Consider the following 16,399-nt stretch of genomic DNA (forward strand, 5'->3'; position numbering starts at 1 on the left):
AATTAAAATAATATATTTCATCATACATTAATCAGAATTAAAAAAAAGAATAGTTTATTGGTCAATACATGATAGACTACAATCAATAGGTTTCTTTATGTTATAAAAGTCACGTTTTGCTTTCTTATATAAGGATTTCTAAAATATTAATGCTACTGTGTGGTTATCTTCACTTTGTATATGCAGGTATGTGTAGCTTTCATCACAAGAACAAATGGCAAACACTTTAAAATTATTCTTATTTTTTTATTCTTCCTAAGGATGAGGATATGTTCATATTAATGTATAAGCACAATTAAAGCAGAGATTAAAATATCTTTTTTAACAAAGATAGTTTGTCTCTAAATTACTACTGCTAATTATTAAAATAATTTGACATATCTTTGGAGACTCAATATTGTACATGATAAGTTTTCATGAAGAATGTGTGAATTACTATGAAGACTGAATATATTAATCAAGAGATAAATTGCAATAACCTAAATATATAAATTTGCCGTTAAGAATTTGGAAAATTGGCCTAAAGTGCTTAAAAGTTGTTATAAGATAATCCAACCCAGCACAACGACGAGAGGCTGAATGTGAATTTTGGGTTGAGTAGACCTTAAATATAGTGAGGAGGGCTGTTTCTGTGAACATATTCCTTAGTGTAGTATGTGCATGTGTTGAGAGAAGAAGTACAATGCAGTGGTAATTAGTAAAAGGAGGCAGTCAAAAAGATGGAATTCTAGCTATTTTTACTAAGGAATCAGTCCTACTTCTAGCCAAGCAGAGGTTTTGAGATCTTGATCCGAGGCACATGTAACCAATTTAAAGAGATGATCAGTTGTACCAGTGTATACACATTCTCCCTCCTGCTCCAAAATGGTTTGAGATCAAACTGCTACACAGCAGAATGGAATATATAGAGTTCAAACATAGATGTACATTAAAAATATTTTATATTTAAAATATGTCTAATTGAAATATACATACCTATTTCTATGTGCTTATATAATGATATGTAAACATATATATACATATGATTTCACTCAAACAGCAATCAAAGTGAGGTCTTAGACATTATTAGTATTTTTTTTTATAACCAAAACAACCTGAGGGAAACTAGGGAGAAGTACCAATCAAGTACATAAGTAGGTATGTTTACTATGTATGTGCATGTGCACATGTTTATTGTTGCTGATTATGTTATTTAGGCAGACTCCTGTTCCTTCTCTGTGACCTGACCCCCAGTGCTTATACCTCTTCTGCTCTAAGCTTCCTTTGGCATAGGAAGGTGGCTAATAAGATGTGTCAGTCATAGGGTATAGTTTCCAGAAAAGCTCCCAACAGTGATATTACAAGGTTGGCAGTTTAGGGGAGCAGAATTTGCCACCCTAAAATGTTTCTTTAGCATAAGGATTCTTTTAGGCTGGTTACTTTTTAAGAAACTGCAAACACAGGAGAAGCTCTGAAAATCAAGTAGAAGTTACCCTTTTGCAAGAGAACATTTACATGTATAAAGCAAATCTATTTGTAAGGGTATCTCTCACTGTGCCAAGAATATGGGGATAACTCTAAATCTTTAGAAATTTATGAATGGTGAAGACAGCAACTTAAATCTGCATTAAAAAACTTATTTTTGTTTATTGTGATTTTCTTGGTAACTGGCTCTCTACTCCCAACAACCTCTTAGGTGTCTAGCCAAAAATGATGCGATATTAAAGGTGATGGCTTTGACCATTTCAGAGGTGCTCAGTTTTCCTGGGTCTCTCTGATATACACATACTCCTTAACTTTTGTTTTTCTCCTGCTAATCTGACTTATATCAATTTAATTATTAGATCAAAGAACCTAGAAGGGAAGAAAGGAGAATTTTTCTGCCCCTGAAGATGATAACCATGAAGGGACAAACTTCACTAGTTGGATACTGCTCACTTCATGCCTGCTGGCAGCTGAGAGATTCTATGACCACTGACAAAAGCTAGCAGAAGGTGAGAATTTTTACCATGTCAGGTCTTCTGGATCTCTGCCTTCAGGGTCTGGTGGAATTGAGAGTGGTAAGAGTCCTTTTCTTTGTCTAAATTTAGATTAGCAAAAGAAAATATTTATGGGATTATTTCCTTGGGTATAGTGACTTTGGTAAAAGTTTGTTATGCGTACTCATTTTCTATTGATCTTTTTCCCCCAAGAGGTGGTCATTATTTTCTTTTGTTTCTATCATCTTGTTCCATATCTTGAGAGTGTGACCTCTCTGGTCTCTACCAACCGGAAGAGGTTGTAGTGGCACACGTCTGGTGGACAGCCAAATAGGTTGCTGTTAACAACCTAGGCTTGCAATTGGTCACTTATTGTCTTCCTGACTGTGCCAGCTCTCAGGGGAGTTTATCATAAGGGATCCTGGCCCATAAGGGACCTTTATCATCTCAACTTTTGTTATTTTGTTAGGCTAGAAAAGTCCAATTTAGTTCTGGCCAGTGTCAGATATTAGCAGATCTGTGACTGGAGGCGTCTCATGGGAAACCAGAGACATTATTTGCACTACACCATTCTTACCACCTGTCACCATAAAGTATTTTCTTTCTTAGACTATCTCTGGGAATAAACTATCTGTACCTTGTGAGGACTGCATCTTTTAATCCTTTCTTTGGGATGCCTCTTGCATCCATGGGTAAGACATAAAAGTTTTATTGGTTTGAGTTACTATTAAGATTAATAGATCCTACTCATCAACGGCCAGAAAGTAGATACTCTGAATTTTAAAAACTTCTAGATAAAAAAAAAAAAAAAAAAAAAAAAACAGTTTTATAGAGCTCTCATCCTTAACAGTTGTCTGACTGGTGCCTATGGACAAGTCCAAATTAAAAATTAGACACAAAGAGAAGTGAAATGGTTAGCCTTAGAGACCCCTTTAACAAAATAAAAGATTACAAATTAAACTCAAAATAAAAATTAAACTCTGTATCCAATGTAAATTCCCCCTTCTTGAATTCCAAGGAATTAAATATGCCGCCTTCTGGTACACACACCTGATTTATAAGAACTGCAGTCGAGAAAGCTGTAAATACCTACAAAAATGGCAGAATCATTCTAAGTTTGTTTTGTGTTCTGGCAACTTGACTTGATAACTGTCAGACTGGGGGGTTCCAAACTAAGGCCAGACAGAAGTGTTAATTGCAACCTATTTGTGGCTAGATATGTCCAAACAGAAAATGTAGGTTAAATTTCATTTTGGCTAGGATTCTCCCAAACTGCCACCAGCCCTCAGGGGAATTACAACCTAGAATTACAATGGCCATTATGAGGAATATGTCCCAACTACATAAGATTATTTTAAGAAGTGAATTAAAGGCAAGTACTTTCAAATCAAACAGACAAAATGGAATACGTATTTAATTGGTATGCAGATGCCTCCAAACATTTTCAGAATACCAAAATAGCTTCGTTGAAGGATTTGTTATAAGAGGCTAATTAAAAAATTAAAGTTATGAGAGGTACGAAAAACAAAAGAGTATAAAATTGATGTAATTTCTAGTGTTCCCTTCTTTATTTGAGGACTATTACTAGTAATCCTTTGTCTATTCAGTGTGGAAAGGAAATTCAGACAATTAAACAGATACCTTTCAAAATTAAACCATCCAGGGCTACTGGTAGTTCTCTTCAGGTATCTTTCACTCCTTGGTCAAAGGCCAAAGTAAGGGCCATAGTTAAAGAATTTCTTAAACTCAGGGAGGATTCTCAAAAGGTTTTGTAAATGGATTACCTCCTGAGATTAGTGGATAGACAAAAAGCCAGAAAATAAAATGAGAAGCCACAGGACTGAATGAACTCTTGACCATGGTTGATATTCAGAGCCTGATAGGAATTTTTTTTAAGGCTTCATTCCTAAGCTAAATGTGCACAAAGGGTAAGAACAAACTCCCATGTAGGTTGATGGGTGTGATAGTCCTTTGATATCATTTAGGTGCCAACCCAACTTTTTGAAAAATTGAGTACAGTCATCCTTGTTTTACAAAGCTAGACTAGTTTTTGCAAAACTAGAGGTGTGACTGCAGAAACAATTCAAAGTTTACCAATCCCTAAACCTTTCCTATTTATCTCAAAAGGCTTACAAATATTGGCCTTAGGAAACCAAAGTCCTTCCTTCCTGGAGGAACTTATTTTAACCTGTGCTTTTGAGATGTAAATGTTCTACAAACTTCAGGGAGGTAATTCTTATCACAGTGAAAACAAAAAAGAGACTTTGATTTAAAATTTAGGTGAATAAAAAAAATCGTGTTTTTTCCAAAAATTTTAGTAAAAAAAAAAAAGAAAAAATGTTTACCCATCTGAGCAGATAAACTTAACACATTCTATCTAGTGAATTTTATATTAATTGTACCTGTATAATGGCTAGAATTTTAGGATTTCTCTTTGCATATATGTTTATGTGTGCCTATATATGTAAATTGTAAATGTGTGATATGTATCTACACCTGGATGGCATTGCCAAAATTAATTTGGCTTAAAAGGTTAAAAATGAAGTATTCTTAAAATTCTGAAAAATATTACAACTAAACCACTGTTTTTCAAGTTTACATCATCTGGGGTAATCATGGGTAAATAATGCTTAGTTGAAGCCTGTCATTGTAGTTAAAATAGATCGATCTTCAGAGTTATCTTCCTTTCTGGTTTACTAATCAAATTCATGTTTGTTACAAAAACTGTCAGCAAGAAAATAGTTTAGGATGATAGTTGGTTTTATCCAATGTTTCATGAAGTTTTCATGACTAATCTAAACATAATTATTAAGAACAAGTGAGTTAAATAGGTACAACTAAGATACAAATTTGTAAATGATTTTTCAGCAATATTTATGTCCACTTAAATAGTTTACCGAAACCTTTTCGGTAATGTAAAACCTCAGAGGTTTGCTAAGTTAAATTAGATGATGGGTAGTCATTAAGTAGCTAGATCATTTCCAAATGACATAAAAGCTGAAACATTAAATACTGAACGTAGGTTTTTCTACTTTTAGCTTTTTATTACAGAGAGACTAAAAGATATTTGGATATGTTAGTGCTACATTGGAACATTTCACAATTGCTTATTAGTTTTCACTAGACATTAAGGTTTCTAAGAGTTAAGAATTCTATTTAAAATTTTTTCTTTTATAATTTTTTTAAAAATATAATTAACAGTATTCTATTGGTTTCAGATGTACAATCTAATGATTCAACTATTTAATCCTCTGTTTCATCCCCTCCACCTCTCCTCTGGCAACCAGTTTAGTCTCTGCATTTAAGAGTCTTTTATTTATTTATTTATTTATTGTCTCTTGTTTGTTCATTTATTTCTTAAATTCCATATATGAGTGAAATCATATGGTATTTGTCTGTTCTAACAACCCCAATAAGTGTGATTCCTGGAAATAATAAGGGAAACAACACTGTAGGCAAGGAAAACACATGTTTTTGGTTAAAAAAACATAGGCTGGAGATGAAAGTGTAGGAAGATCCTGAACTCACCTCTCCCACAGACACACTGATTCTACAATTTTACATACAGCAGTTCCTCCTGAAGCACTGTGGGCTGGTGAAACAGCTTCTGCACACTAAAGTCTAGAGAGACCACATAGGGAATGGCAGGAGAGATTGAGACATGGTAACAATGGAAATCCCACTCTCAATACTGCAAAATGCATTAGGAAGGGATAGCACCAAGAGAACCATGCACATATCTCCCCACACTGGGGCACAGAAAAAAAAAAAAAAAAAAGCCACAGTTTAAAAGGCAAATAAAATATAAATGAAGGAAACTCATTTACTAACCCTAGAGCATCTGCCAAATGATGGTGGAATGACTAGAACTCTCTCCACAGTCAGAAATGCTAGCAAGTGCTAAGTTTATGTTCCTCCTCCACTTTCATAGTACATACTTGAGCAGGGTCCAAGCACTCTATCCATCTTTTACACTGGTGAGCCCCAGGCCCCTAGCCAACACCAGCTCAAGCTCTCCCACCAAGGCAGCCACAGCACAGTCCACTGGGAATAACACTGGCCTATCCACTACAGCTCTACCCATCTTGTCAAGGCAGCAGCAGCTCAAAGCACCCTGGGATACCTGGGGCCCATACCTGCTTTAGCTCCAAGCTTCTCAACAATTTACCCCTTGTGCACAGTGCCCCAGGACCCCTCTGGCCCACACCCACTTCTGCTCCAGCCATCATGCCAGTGAGCCCCCTGCACAGAAAACCCTAGATTGTGCACACTTTAGCTTCAGTCAACCCCCCAGGGTAGCCCTGGCATGGAGTCCCCTGGAAACCCCAACCTCTGTTCATTATAGCTCCAGCCAACTTGCCAAACCTGCAAGTCTCATGTAATCTACACAGGGAATATTCCTACACAAGGGATAGTAGATGTTTTGTCTATTTCGCATAAACAGAAATTGAATCAAAAACAGAGGAGCATGCACCGAACAAAAGAACAAGACAAAATAGAGTTAAGCACTCTACCTGATAAAGAATTCAAACTAATGGTCATAAAGATGCTCACCAGACTTAGTAGATAAACTTACTAACAACTTTGATAAAGAGAGAGAAAGTGTAAAAAAAGAACCAGAGTTGAAGCATACAATACCTGAAATTAAAAATACACTGGAAGCAATCCACAGCAGATTAGAAAATACAGAAAAAAATGGATCGATCTGGAAGACAAGGTAATAGAAAGCACCCAAGCTGAACAGCAAAAAGAAATAGAATTTTCAAAGTAAGACTACATTAAGAGACCCCTGGGATACTCAAACATACTAATATTTGCATTATTAGGGTCCCAGAAAGATAAGAGAGAAATAAAGGAGAAGAAGAATTCACTAACCTGGCAAAGGAAATGAACATCCATGTCTAGGAAGCACAGACTGCCACAAACAAAATGAACCTAGGGTGGTCCACACCACAACACAAAATAATTAAAATGGCAAAAATGAAACATAAAGGGAGAATCTTAAAAGCAGCAAGATGAAAGTAATTACTTACAAGGAATACCCCATAACATTAGCAGCTGATTTTTTAGAAGAAATTTGTAGGCCAAAAGGAAGTGGCAGGATATATTCAAAATGCTAAAAGGAAAAAAAAAATGTACAATCAAGAAGACTCTTATTATTTAGAATGAGAGATAAAGAGTTCCCTAGTAAAATAAAAGTTAAAGGAGTTTCCACCACTACACTGGCCTTACAAGAAATGTTAAAGGATTTTCTTTAATTTGAAAAGAAAAGAACATAACTGGAAGTAAGAAGATTTTACAAGAAAAATATTTGGTTGGTTAAAGAAACATACGGTAAGTGTAGTAGATCAATAACTTATAAAAGTAGTATAAAGGTTAAAGACAAAAGTAGAAAAATATATCTAAAATATTAGTTAAGGGATTCACATCATAGGAGCACCTGGGTGGCTCAGTTGGTTAAACAGCAGACTTGATTTCAGCTCCGGTCATGATCTCACAATTCATGAAATCAAGCCCTATGCCAGGCTCCACACCTAGTATGGAGCCTGCTAGGAATTCTCTCTCTCCTCCTTCTTCTCTCTCTCTCCCTCTGCCCCTCCCCAGGTCACTCACATTCTCTGTCTCTCAAAAAAAAACCAAAAAACAAAAAACAAAAACAAAAACAAAAAAATGACATCATATACATAAAATGGATGAGACAGTAAAAATGTAGTGCTTTTAGAATGTGTACAAATCCAAGCAACTATCAATTTAATATTCACTGCTATATACACAGGATGATATATATGAAATTCATGGTAACTACAAACCAAAAACCTGTAAAAGATACAGAAAAAATATAAAGAGACAGGAATCCAAGCATAACACTAAAAGTCATAAATCACAAGGGTAGAGAGCAAGAGAAGAAAAGAGGAACAGAGGACAACTATGAAAACTAGCAGAAAACAGTTAACAATGACATACCTAGCAATAACTACTTTAGATGTAAGTGGTATTAATGCTACAATCAAAAAACAGAGTGACTGAATGGAAAACAAGACCAATCTGTAAGTTGTCTGCAAGGGAACTGACTTCTGACCAAAAGATACATACAGACTGAAAGTGAAAGGACAGAGAAACAACCAACAAAACTAAAAGGCAGTCTACAGAATGGGAGAAGATATTTGTAAGTAACATATATGATAAAGGATTAGTGTACAAAATCTATAAAGAATTTATCAAACTCAATACCCAAAAATCAAATAACCCAGTGAAGAAATGGGCAGAAGACATGAGTAGACACTTTCCCAAAGAAAACATCCAGATGGCTAACAGACACATGAAAAGATGCTCAACATCACTTATTAGGGAAATACAAATCAAAACTACACTGAGATATCACCTCACACCTGTCAGAATGGCAAAAATTAACAACACAAGAAACAACAGGTATTGGCAAGAATGAGGAGAAAGGGGAACATTCTTGCAGTATTGGCAGGAATACAAACTGGTGCAGCCACTCTGGAGAATACTATGTAGGTTCCTCAAGAAACAGAAATTAGAACTACCCTACGATTTGGCAATTGCACTACTAGGTATTTACCCAAGGGATCCAAAAATGCAGATTTGAAGGGGTACATGCACCCCAATGTTTATAGCAGCATAGTCAACAATAGCCAAACTATGGAGAGAGCCTAAATGTTCATTGACTGACGAATGGATAAAGAAGAGGTAGAATGGAAAATTACTCAACCATTAACAAAATGAAATCTTGCCATTTTCAATGATGTGGATGGAGCTAGAATTTATTATGCTAAGTGAAATAAGTCAATCAGAGAAAAACAAATACCATATGATTTCACTCACATCTGGAATTTAAGAAACAAAACAGATGAACATATGTGAATGGGGGTAGAGAAAAGAGGGAAACTGATAGAGAACAAACTATGGGTTGATGGAGACAGGTGGGTGGGAGATGGGTACATGGGTATTAAGGAGACCACTTGTGATGAGCACTGGGTGTTGTATGTAAGTGATGAACCAGTGAATTCTACTCCTGGAATCAATATTGTACAGTATGTTAACTGATTTCTTTCTTTAAAGTGAAAGGACAGAAAAAAATATTCTATCCAAATGGTAATTAGAAAAAAAAAAAGGCTAGAGTTGTAATACTCATATCAGACAAACAGACTTTAAAACAAAAACTATAACACAAGACAAAGATCATCATATAGCAATAAAAGGATCAGCCAAATGAGAGATTATAATAATTGTAAGTATCTATATACCTAATGTAAAAGCACCTAAATATATAAAGCAAACATTAACAGATAAAGGAAAATTTGACAGTAATACAAAAATAGTAGGGGACTCTACACCTCACTTAATACCAATGAATACATGCCAATACAGAAAATCAATAAGGAAAGAATGACTTTGACACATATTCAGAACTTTCCATCCCCAAACAGGAGAATACACATTCTTTTCAAGTGCACACAACATATTCTCCAAGATAGATCACATGTTAGAGCACAAAGTACGGCTCAATAAATTTGATAAGATTGGATTATAGTAAGCAGCTTTTCTGACCATAACAGAATATAACTAGAAATAATTGCAAGAAGGAAACTGAACAACCTGCTACTACACAACCAATGGGTCAATGAAGAACTCGAAGAGAAAATAATACCTTGAGACAAATGACAATAAAAACACATGGTCCAAATTATTTGAGATATACCAAAAGGATTTTTTTTTAAGTTTATTTATTTTGAGAGCACACAGAGGAGAGCCAGAGAGGAGAGGGAGAATCCCAAGTAGGCTCTGCGCAGTGAGCAGAGCCCAATGTGGGGTTAGAACCCAAGAAACCAGAGATCATGACCTGAGCTGAAATCAAATATCCATCCAGGGATGCCTCTGCTGGGTATTTACCCAAAGAAAATACACACTAATTTCAAAAGATATGTTTATTGCAGCATTATTTCCAATAGCCAAGATACAGAAACAACCTAAGTATACAGTGATACATGAATGGATAAAGAAATGTCATGTGTGTATTTGTGTGTATACACACATGTACATACACAAATATTACTCAACTATAAAAAATGATCCATGTTATGAATGGCAAGATTTCAATCTAGGCAGTGCGAACTGAAGTCAGAGGAAGACAAATATAATATGATTTCACTTATATTTGGAAGTTAAAAAAAGAAAACCAGAATAAACAAATTTTAAAAAGACAGAGTAGCTGGTTGGCTCAGTAGGTTAAGTGTCCAACTTTGGTTGAGGTCATGATCTTGCAGTTTGTGAATTCGAATCCTGTGTCAGACTCTATGCTAAAAGCTCAGAGCCTGGAGCCTGCTTTGGATTTTGTGTCTCCCTCTCTCTGCCCCTCCTCAACTCACACTTTTTCTCTCTCTCTCTCAAAAATAAACAAACATTGAAATAAAGGGAAAAAAAAGACTTATACAGAGAATAAACAGGTGATTGCCAGATGGAAAATTTGTGAGGAAATAGACAAAATAATTGAAGGAAAATAAGAGGTAACTTCTAGATTTAAAATAAGTAAAAATAAATAAATAAAAATAAGTCAGAGGGGTGAAAAGTATAGCACAGGAATATAGTCAATAATGTTGTAATAACATTTATGGGGATAGATGTTAATTACACTTACCATGGTGAGCATTGCCTAATGTATAGAATTGTTGAATCACTATGTGAGACACCAAAAAGTAATGTAAGATTGTATATCAATTTTATTTTAATTTAAAGAACCTAAAAAAATGTATGAGGTAAGCATATGTGTTTTTGTTAAGGAAGAAAACAAGTAATTTTGTCTTGATTGTTCAGAATGAAAAAGAGAGGGAGAGGAGAGAGAATTTTACCTTGTATAATCAAACAGCCTCAAATTGAATTAATATTAAAGTCTATTAAAATAAGTTTTAATATTAGTAATGTCCTATGTAAAAGTAAAAGTTAATTTTCTTTCATTTGCTGAAAGGACAAAATCTTTTTGTGCCATTTGCTCCTAAAAAGCAAAGATTGTTTTATCAGAATAAAACAAATTTATTTTTTTAGATTTTATTTTATTTTTATTTTATATTTTATTATCAGAATAAAACAAATTTATCTTTGCTTCATGTTATCTGTATTGATAAGATACAGATCATTGATTACTTAAATAAACCTATTCCTTTTGATATTAAAATAGCTAAGTTTTGCTCAGAACTATATAACCTTCTATATTTGCCTATGAAGTCTTTAATTATCAGTTTGGTTAAACAGATAAATAACCGTTGTTTCACAGTGACCTATGCTCCTATTTAGTCGTGTCCAAAATCTTTTGATATCTTTGAGAAACTTCCCCAAATTAAATTTATTAAATGAAGTCTTAAAAAGTTTATTTTGAGAGAGAAAGCACATGCATGCATTTGAGAGCAGGGGAAGGGCAGAGAGAGAGAGAGAGAGTCCCAAGCAGTTCTGTGCTATCTGCTCAGAACCCAACATGTGACTTGATCCCACAAACCATGAGACTATGACCTGAGCCAAAATCAAGTTGGGTACTCAACTGACTAAGTCACCCAGGCACCCCTATATGAAGTATTTTTGACCTGAAAGATACTGTAGGAAATTCCAGAGGGTCTCTGGAACATCACAAAAGATTTGCTAACCTAATTAAGCTTATTTTATATGTTAAAATTATGGAAAAAAAATTATTGTCTAGTAAGTGATGATAAGCCATCATATATTTACCCATAAAATATAACCTGTTATTAATATAAGTGTTGTAACTATATAACTATAATATAGTTGTTATAATGTGTTCTAGATATTCTAATAAATTCCTAAAGTTCTGCTATGCCCTGGTATGATGTTATCAGTCATAATTCTAGTTGTCTTAAAATGTATGTCGCAGAAATAACCAAATATCTTTGTCAATTGCATTGTAATGAACTTGCTTTGCATCTGAGCTTTAAGTCTGTCATTTACAGGCAGTTGTTGTTTTATCTGATGGTTTTGAAAAAGTGTTTACAACAAAAGTTTTTCATATATAAGGAGACTCATGGAAAGTACTCTAGACTACAGGTTTCTGATAATTTTCAGATCATAAAACTGAAGGGAGTAAGAACTTCCAGAACTAACAGAAAAACGAGACTCAAGCAAAACAATATCAGTAACAAAGGACTAAATGAGCTAATGAGAATGATTATAGTGTTTGTGATATTTTTGTGTTGCCAATTTTTTAATATTTTGTTTTGCCAGATTTGGAGAAACTTTTTCTGTTAAGCTATGACTTACAGCAATTTGATAAAAATATACCTCTGTGAACAAATTGAAAAATTTGTCTTTTCCACCCTACCTGATCCCTTTAGAATCCAGAAACTTTCAGTGCATTCTTATATTTTCATGGCAATACATTTGTTTGCCTATGTTCAATAAGAATCTGTTTTTCTTGTTTATAATCTTGTTTTTCTTGGATACAGTCAGAAACACTGGTTATGTTACAGAAGCTTTGCCTGGAATGTCATATTTGAGAGAGGTATGTATAGACTCAGAGGACAAAACAGCTTTAAGGACTATGCTTAATATTACAAAGCCACTAAAACCCCTTGGGAAGACAGAGTGGTACCTTGCCTACAGGGTTTCCAGCAGCCTTCCTAGGTGACTTAGGATGGACATTTCCTGGGAGGTGCAGGAACCTCTAGATATTCTGGGAGCCTCAAGAAGAGAGGAATTCACCCACATCTAATGGTATCACAGGCAAGTCTGATGGCAAATCTTTGGCTTGGCTTCTCGTCCTTGAGAGGATTTTAGAAGTTCAATCTGAGCCTCCTTATAAAGTTTCTGTAATGCAGATCTTAAAAGAGCTTATATAATTGATTGCTATTCTTGATGTGCTTATGTAAATAAGCCAAGTTTAATTGGCTAGACTTACTCCACAAACAAATCATCTTTAAGTTGGCTATCTTTGCTGAAAATAAGAGTATTTTTCAAAGGAAAAATTATGTTTTGGTAACACACCTTTGTCAATATTAAATTCTAGATCTCATTGTTTTTGAGGGTTTGTTATTTGCCTATAAACTGGATACTGAAATTTTCTGGTTTCCTCAAATATCTGGCTATGACACTCCAAAGTAACATTCCAATTTTCTCCCATTCTTTTGACTTGGAATCTTTGAGAACTAAAATTGCCCCTTTTTCTCAATGCCCTGCAGACTGAAACTAGATGACTATATAACCTTCAGAAAAATCACAACAGCTCATGTTTAGACAAATCATGTCTGTTGCTATGTGAACCCCTTAGAGTTTACCTGAATACCTGATGCCATTATCAGAGAAGTTCAGACTGCAAAAGATACTTTAACTCCTACATCTAGAAATGTCTCAACTGGCTGCCCTCAAGATTCAAAATGGATTTACAGTAAAACCTTGGTTTGCAAGCATAATTTATTCTGGAAACATGCTTGTAATACAAAGTACTTGTATATCAAAGCGAATTTCAAGAACCATTGGCTCAGTTGTGATCATGGGATGTTCGGTGTCATGTACCACTCGTAATGTAAGACATGCTCCTTTGTCAAGTTAAAATTTATTAGAAATGTTTGCTCGTCTTGTGGAAAACTCCCAGAACACGTTACTCACAATCCAAGCTTTTACTGTATATTATATTCTAATCATTAACCTTCAATTGTTTTTGTTTCCATAGAAATGCCTTATTAAATACCTTTTTTTTTTTTTTTTACCTGCAATATAGGCATACCTTGGAAAGCCCACCTGAAAGACCTACATCCTTAAATGAAACACAACTCTTTAAAATGACCTATTCTCAGGTCTGAGAGACTGGCTCACTGAGGTATGGAGCAAATCTATCAACTTAGCTTCTGCATTGTGAAACTTCTAAGCTTTCAAAGCAAGACTATAGGGGAACAAAACTTGCTGTGCAGAATGTCTCTCTTTTTAAATTTTTTTTAAAAAGTTTATTTATTTATTTTGAGAGAGAGAGAAAGAGAATCTCAAGCAGGCTCCATGCTACCTGAACCGGAAGAGTCATGAAAGAATCTGACGCTTAACTGATGGAGCCACCCAGGCACCCCTAAAATATGTCTGTTTTGCATAAGGATTATTTTATGCTGATTGTTTTTAAAAAACTGAAAATAGAATTTACCCTTTCGTAAGAGACATTTACATGTATGAGGCAAATCGACATTCATAAGGGTGTCTCCCTCACTGTACCAGAAAGATGGGAAGGACTCTAAATCTCTAGAAACTCTTACCAAGAAGACAATTTCAGTCTGCATTACACCGTTAGCCTTATTTAATGTGCTTTCCAGGTAACATCCCATAACTGACTCCCCACCCGAAACATCTTCTTTTGCCTGTAGCTGGAGATGGTATTTGAGGTGATAGCTTTGGGCATTTCAGAGTTAATCCATTTTCGGGGTCTGTCCCATGTATATATGTTACCAAACTTTTATTTTTCTCCTGCTCATCTGCCATGTATCAATTTAATTATTAGATCATCCAAAGAACAGAAGAATGGAAAATTTTCTGTCCCTATGCAGATACACAAGTTACACATCCCTTTTTGCTACTTATGCAACCTAGAACTCACGGCAGAAGCGTAGCTTCTTGGAGCCAAGAGAATAAAAAGACATCAGCATTATCAGCTTAAGCTATGTACCCTCTCTAAGCAACTTTATTTGTAAAGATGCTAGTAAATAAAAATACACAAGTTGCAAAGAAAGTCTAAACATGTATTCTTTTTTTTTTTTTTTCAAAGTCTATTTATTGTAGCAATCCCTGCACCCAGTGTGGGACTTGAACTCACGACCTCGAGATCAAGAGCCACATGCTCTACTGACTGAGCCGGCTAGGCACCTGAAAAATATGGAAAGAATACCACTGGGAAAAATAGATGTTCAATGCCAACAATAAGGAAAAATTCAAATAGAAGACAAACTACCCGTCATATAGTGCAAAATAAGGGATAAAAAAATCAGGGTAAAAGACTGCCTTTGGGACATACCTATTATAGATAAAAGACTTAAACATTCTAATATTAAACAATTTTATTCATATGGGTCTTCTCTAAAGGCCCTGCCACACAATGCCCAGAGATGTAAGTGCAAATGTGCTCACTTCATACTGTGAGTAATGGTTTAAAAAAAAAAAAAAAAAGGAGTGACCAGAAACACTAACATCTAACTGCTCATTTGGGGAAATGGATAAATAAATTGAGTTATTCAAAAAATGGAATACTTTACAAAACATTAGAATGATGTACTAGGTCTCCATGAAATAGGGAAGCCGAAAGGACTCCAGTTGAGAAAATCTTTATTTCTGCTGTTTTTCTGCAAGGTCCCATTTCTGGATAAGCCAAAACACTATATTCCCACCTCAAGGGGAAAACAAGAAAATTAATAATTCTCTGAGTTTTGTGCTACGCCCCAAACACCTGATAACATTTAAGAAGAGCCAGATCCCAAACATGTTCCAGAATATCAGCTCTGAACAATCCTCTGCTGACGCTGGCATCAACCCTCCTTACCGTCAGTGATTTATGCAATAATACCTATTGTTCACCTGACACTCACCTTTGATAGATTACCCTAGATTCCTACTCTAGATTCCTGGAGGCACATGGACCCTAGACCCCTTTCCAGGATAAATTCCTAACCGCACGTGACAGGGAAACTCACTCTCCTTTCCTTTGAGTCTCCCAGACACTCTGTCTGCTTTTCTCTGACACACTATTCAATAAACTGTTTTTAATTTCTCCGGCTCATGTTTGATTTCTATGCTGCATGAAGCCAAGGACCTTACTGGCTAGTCCTACAGGACCCTCCTCCATATCCTTGGACCCAGCCTACCTGCATCATCCATATGTCCAATATGGAAAAAATGCAAAAACACAATACTGAGTTAAAAAAGTAAATTGCAAGATGTCCCCTTTAAGATAGCATTTATGTTAGATTGTTTTAAAAGGATTCATTTATTTTTGAGAGCAAGTGGGGGAGGAGCAGAAATGGTGGGAGACAGAAGATCTGTTGAAGCAGGGCTCAAAACTCATGAGCAGTGAGACCATGACCTGAGTTGAAGTCAGACACTCAACCGGCTGAACCAACCAGGTGTCCCACATTTATGTTAGATTTTAAACACATGCACCCATGTGCATTCTTTTCCAATGTTTACTATATGTGTAAAGCTCTGTAAAAATGAAAATGCAAACATATATGTGCTTGCATGCACACATAACATGTTTACACAAATAGTAAAAGTAAAAAATAAAACACTCATGGGCAGAAGATATTCCAAACTCAGAACAGTGTTTGTATCACAGGAGGGAGGGATAGGGAGTTGTTATATAATTTTGCAAATAGCTCAAGGCCTGTCTAGGTATATATTATACTTTTTTTAATGTTTATTTTTGAGAGGGAGAGAAACAGAGTGCGAGT

General features: G+C 35.2%; 1 long non-coding RNA gene across 1 annotated transcript; it reads left to right on the forward strand.

Annotated features, from left to right (window-relative positions):
* Positions 1-1,684: 1,684 nt before the first annotated feature.
* On the forward strand, positions 1,685-16,032 carry LOC128315150 (uncharacterized). The gene is made up of 3 exons (XR_008297611.1): positions 1,685-1,973; positions 13,699-13,797; positions 14,461-16,032. It is a non-coding gene; the product is annotated as an uncharacterized LOC128315150 (long non-coding RNA).
* The last annotated feature ends 367 nt before the right edge of the window (positions 16,033-16,399 follow it).

This window comes from Acinonyx jubatus, chromosome C2 (genome assembly GCF_027475565.1).
Source record: "Acinonyx jubatus isolate Ajub_Pintada_27869175 chromosome C2, VMU_Ajub_asm_v1.0, whole genome shotgun sequence".
NCBI lineage: Eukaryota > Metazoa > Chordata > Mammalia > Carnivora > Felidae > Acinonyx > Acinonyx jubatus.